This window comes from Sinohyriopsis cumingii, chromosome 5 (genome assembly GCF_028554795.1).
Source record: "Sinohyriopsis cumingii isolate HCF-2022 chromosome 5, ASM2855479v2, whole genome shotgun sequence".
NCBI classification, from domain to species: Eukaryota; Metazoa; Mollusca; class Bivalvia; order Unionida; family Unionidae; genus Sinohyriopsis; species Sinohyriopsis cumingii.
This window is the reverse complement of record NC_142965.1, coordinates 101,833,739-101,839,738: the sequence shown is the minus strand read 5'-3', so window position 1 is coordinate 101,839,738 and position 6,000 is coordinate 101,833,739.

The following is a 6,000-nucleotide window of genomic DNA, read 5'->3' as shown; positions in this document are numbered from 1 at the left end:
TGTTTTGAAGTTTCTGGAGTAGATATTGAGATGAACCAGACATAATTGAGTTACAATAGTCCAGTCTTGAAATTACTAATGAACACACAAGTGTTTTAGTGGCATCAACTGAAAGATATTTGCGAATGGAGCTGATGCGTCTCAGCTCAAGATATGCAGCCTTACATATGTTCATGACATGTTGGTGCAATATGAGAGTACTGTCCAGAGTAACACCTAGGTTTCGTACTGACTGAATTTAATGTTGGTGTTGCTGATATTTATTGTTTGAGGTAAAGGATGTCACTGAGAAAGTCTTTGTTTTCTGATCAGAATGGCCTCAGTTTTATCATCATTTATCTGCAGCTTGTTACATGTCATCCATGATTTCACATCAGAAACCTTGGATGGTAGCATCAACTTCAGTTGGGGGGCTAGATTTATATACTTTGGTGTCGTCAGCGTACAATTGGTGAGACACTGGATGATGATCTATGACACTTGAGAGTGGCTGAGTGTAAAGAATGAAGAGAAAGGTTCAAGAACAGACCCATTTGGAACACCACAACATAGATCAACTGGGCTGGAGTGTATTCCTTTTGCAGACACAATTTGTGTCCTGTTGACCAAGTAGGACTTGAACCATAGTAAGGCTGTATCATTAAGACGGTGAAGTAATATATAATAGTATTTTGTGTCAAATGCTGCAGACAAATGAAGGAGGGTGAGGACTATAATCTTTCCGCTATCCAAAGCAGAGAGAATGTCATTAACTACTTTTAGAAGAGTAGTTTCAGTACTGTGGCAAGGGTGATATGCAGATTGAACATTGCTAAAAAAGACTGTTTGAATTCAGATGAGATACAAGCTGGGATAGAACAATTTTTTCTAAGATTCTTTTATTTGAATGGGAGATTAGAAACTGGGCGGTAGTTCTTTATATCGTTTCTGTCGACTGTTGGTTTCTTCAGCAGAGGCATTACAATGGCAGTTTTGAAAAACGATGGCAATTCTCCGGATGAGATTGAGGTATTAATAACATCAGTTATCTTTGATATTGTACTTGGTGGGTATCTTCACAATATATCTGAATATCACAATAGATAACTGCTGACACATTTTGATGTAAGAATCTATCCTAGCTATCAAATTTGTCAATTGCATTGTGTACTTTTTTATTATGTAGAGTTAGAGAATATAGGAATTATCAATTTTATTGGTAGAAAACACTATCAGGATTTCACAAACAACGTGTGTGTGTGTGTGTGTGTGAGTTTGTAGTTTATGTGTAATTGTATGAGTACATGTATGTGTTTGTGATTTATATATGTAATTGTACCTCATGTCCTTGTCATTCTCGCGTCTGTACCAATTCTCTGTATTATTTAATCTCCGAAAGGAGGAAATAAAGATTGATGAATGAATAATTTTGGGAATTTTTAACAGTGTTATCTGCACTTTATTCTCTTTGCACTTCGTCATAGCTTTCATTGTGATGTGCTCTGTTTAGCGAGTTAACAGTTTGTTGCAATCTTGTCTATATAAGCTGTCATTTGCATTGTTATGTCACTTTAAATTAAAGTTTCTTTTTGAGCGTCTAAAATAACTAGCGACTTGCTTTCCTCGTGTGCTGGATTTAAGTAACGTAAGATTAACGTGTTCCTTTTTAATTGGCTTTCAAACTAGCATTTCAAAGTACTTTTGATACCATACAACATTACTGTTTTCATACGTCTTATAGCTCATGTTTAAGCCCCTGTGCATATTATCTTTGTCAAACTGTGACGGAATGTTTCCAATCCACCGGAGGTTGCATCAGATTATCTCTTCAATTTATCTTGGCATAGGGCGTACCTGTGAAACTATCTTGGCATAGGGCGTACCTGTGAAACTATCTTGGCATAGGGCGTACCTGTGGAACTATCTTGGCATAGGGTGTACATGTGGAACTTTGTTCATATTCACTATTACTTCTTTTTGAAAGCCTTATTTTAAACCCTTCGGCAGAAACTTTAAAGCCGAAACAATTTTCCTTAAAATAATTTTAATATCTTAAGTTTTCGTTATGTTTGTTCCGCAATGATTTTTTTATATAATATACGTGGGTTTTCCATTATCAAAAACAATAATACACAATTATGACATTTGACCCAACATACTGCAACGAATGTTATAATACTGTATAACTTCTATTTTGTGTTTAAGAAAATGGAAATTTTTCTATCTGAGAGATTTCTCTCAAGGCAGAAACACTTTATAAAAGCATAACTTATCAAAATAGCGGCTAGTAAATAAAGACGAGTTGTTATTCGGATCATTCTTTTGCCCACTGCGAGTCCGGGATTGTAGAATTGGCTCGACGCGCCTCACTACGTGTTGTAAGAGGCGACTAAGTAGAGGCCACCTGTTTGCCGTGGGTTGCGTCCCGTGTCGGGGGAGGAAAGGATCCTGGTAGTTGAGCAGAGGCTTTCCGATGCAATACACTACTTTGGCCTCTACTTCTTCTAGACGGGTGGTTGGGATGGGCCAGGTCTCGACAAATCGGCTGGTCACGCCGAGCCCTAGGAAGTTTTTTATTTACTCGCTCACCTTTTTTATCTTTCTTCTTGTATCTCTCTTGATACCACCGTTGCCCCTACAGTCTATTCCTTTATTTTTCCCTTTCCAAAGTCTTAGAAGACTTCCTAGAAGGCGGTGGCTTAATGGGTCAATCATATGTAATTTTATCTACTGAGTATAGCATCTGTGTACTTCTGGCACTTGAAAATTGTCTCCTTCTGTGTACTTCTGGCACTTGAAAATTGTCTCCTTGTTGGGCTCCATGGTGGGCGGGGAGCATGGGAGCTGAATTTTAATCAATCCAACATGGAAAAATAAAAATAAACGCACCAAAACTGGATGTGAGTCAGATGACGAACTATGTAGTGTGGAGTCATTTCCACCCTTCATGGTCATACAGTCTAAAGATGGCACAAAAATGCTTGCCGCACTATCTCTTTTGTAATCGAAAAGACAATCACAGGATCAATTGGCACGCAAAAAAGTGTCAAAAAGTTGAAATCGGGTTGTCTTGTTGTTGAGTGTGAGCGACGAGGTCAAACTGAAAATATCAAGAAAATGAAAAATTGGCCCGACGTGTCCTCACTGCGTGCTGTAAGAGGCGACTAAGTAGAGGCAATCTGTTTGCCGTGGGTTGCGTCCCGTGTCGGGGGAGGAATGGATCCTGGTAGTTTAACAGAGGGTTAATACACTACTTTGGCCTCTGCTTCTTCTAGAAGGGTGATCGGGATGGGCCTGGTCTCGACAAATCGGCTGGTCACGAAGTGCCCTATGAAATCTTTTATTTACTCGTTCACCTTCTTTTTCTTCTTTCTTCTTGTATCTCTCTTGATACCACCGTTGCTCCTATAGTCTATTCCTTCATCTTTCCCTTTCCAAAGTCTTAGAAGACTTTCGAGAAGGCAGTGGCTTAAAAGGTCAATCAGGAGGTAATTTTACCAACCCTAGAAGGTGATGGCTTCACGGGTCAATCAGGTAATTTTATCGACTGAGTATAGCATATGTGTATCCCTGGAACTTGCAAGTTGTCCCCTTGTTGGGCTCCATGGTGGGCTGGGAGCACGGGTGCTGAATTTTAAACATTCCAAAATGAAAATTTCAACAACAAAATCAAAATAAACTCACCAAAAGATAGTCCGAGTCAGATGACGAACCATATAGTGTGGAGTCATTTCCACCCTTCATGGTTATACAGTCTAAAGATGGCACAAAAATGCTTGTCGCACTATCTCTTTTGTGATCGAAAAGACAATCACAGGATCAATTGGCACACAAAAAAGTGTCAAAAAGTTGAAATCGGGTTGTCTTGTTGTTGAGTGTGAGCGACGAGGTCAAACTGCGTGCCGTAAGAGGCGACTAAGTAGAGGCAATCTGTTTGCCGTGGGTCGCGTCCCGTGTCGGGGGAGGAAGGGATCCTGGTAGTTGAGCAGAGGCTTTCTGATGCAATACACTATTTTGGCCTCTACTTCTTCTAGACGGGTGGTCGTGAGGGCCCGGTCTCGACAAATCGGCTGGTCACGCTAAGCCATAGGAGGTCTTAATTTACACGATCACTTTCGCTTTTTTTCTCCATGTACCTCTCTTGATACCACCGTTGCCCCTACTCTCTACCCTTTTTTTCCCTCTCTCCTTCTCTCAGAAGACTTTCTAGAAGGCGGTGGCTCAGCGGGTCAATCGGGAGGTAATCTTACCTACTGAGTATATTACCTGTGTATCCCTGGCACTTGAAAAGTGTCACCTTGTTGGGCTCAGTGGCGGGTGGGGTAACGGGTGACGAAATAACAAAAAACAAAAACAAACAACAATAGAAAATCAAAAAAAAAGTTAACACAAGAGAACAAAAACTGTTTCAGACTCTGACGATGAGCCATGTGGCGTGGAATCTTCTCCTCGCTTCATGGTCTTCCAGTCCAAAGATGAATCTAAACCACTTGCCGCACTATCGCCATTCCTAGTTGAAAGACTATAATTGGGATTAGTCGGCAAACCCAAAAGCGTTAAAAAAAAACTTAAATCAGGTGGTCTGCTTGTGGAGTGCGAACGTAAAGCACATACTGAGAACATCCAAAAAAATTAAGATCTTTCATGACATGCCAGTAGCTTGTTTCGCACACACATCGCTTAATGCATAATAGGTGTCATTCGTTGCCGTGACTTGGCTGGAGTCAGCGACAATGAAATCATCGAAGAGATGAAAAATGAAGTTGTCACTGCAGTCCGTAGAATTCGTATCAAACGAAACAACAATCTGCAGGACACCAACACCATTATACTTACCTTTAACAAACCTACAGTACCTAAAGTAGTCAAGGTAGGATTTTTACAGGTAAAGGTTGAGATATATATACCAAATCCCCTTCGATGCTTCAAATGTCAAACATACGGCCATCATGAAGACCGATGCTCAAGAAGCCAAGTATGTGGCCGATGTGAAGACCCTTCTCATCGGGAATCCGAGTGCAGAGCCACTCCGCATTGCGTCAACTGTGGAAAGGAACACCATGCTAATTCAAAGGATTTTGACACATGGAAACAGGAGAAGGAAATACAGAGGATTAAGTTCATCTCCAACATCCCCTATCCAGAGGCCAGGAAGCTTGTACAAGCTAGAACTTCCCTCCCCGGCCCGACCTTCTCAAATTAGTAAAACAAAAAACAACAAAAGCAACGAAAGACGCCCAAGCACAAACAAACCCACCTGAATCCCCTTCCAGCTCAAACATTCCGCATTACAAACCTCTAAAAAAAACTCAATATCGACTCAAACAACATTCAGCAACACCACACCGCCAAAATCAACAAACAGTAAAAAGAAATTTCAAACAAATAAGCAGCAAAACTATAAAACTGCAAAACAGGTTTGGAGACTTTGAGGATATGGATGCAGAAGAAACTGTTCCATGTCTTCAGGGTGGCTCTCAAGGTAGCTCCAGACCTACCAACAAAACATTCACCACCGTACTTCCTCCAGAGAAATAACCACACAAATTGCCTCTGCGAAAGGTCTAACCTAGCTCCACAATCTTGAACTTAAATTTATAATGAAGAACAATATCATACGATGGAACTCTCGAGGACATAAAGCAAATTACAATGATATTCTCCTCCTTTAAAACGAACATAATCCTCCAGTAATATGCATTCAGGAAACATTCTTGAAAGACACGGATAACATCACACTTAACAACTACTCCCTGTTTAACACCTTCTCCCAAAATGTTGACAGGACCTCAAGAGGAGTTTCTGTTGTTGTGAACACTAGAGCCCCTCATAGCGTCATCCCTTTAAACACAAATCTGCAAGCCATTGCTGTAAGCGTCACTCTAAATCGAGTGATTACCTTTTGTTCTATTTACTTACATCCAAACACCAACTTAGTGCCAAACGATTTACACAAACTTTTTCAACAACTTCCCGCACCATTTGTTTTACTCAGGAAATTTAATGCCCGTAACATTTTAT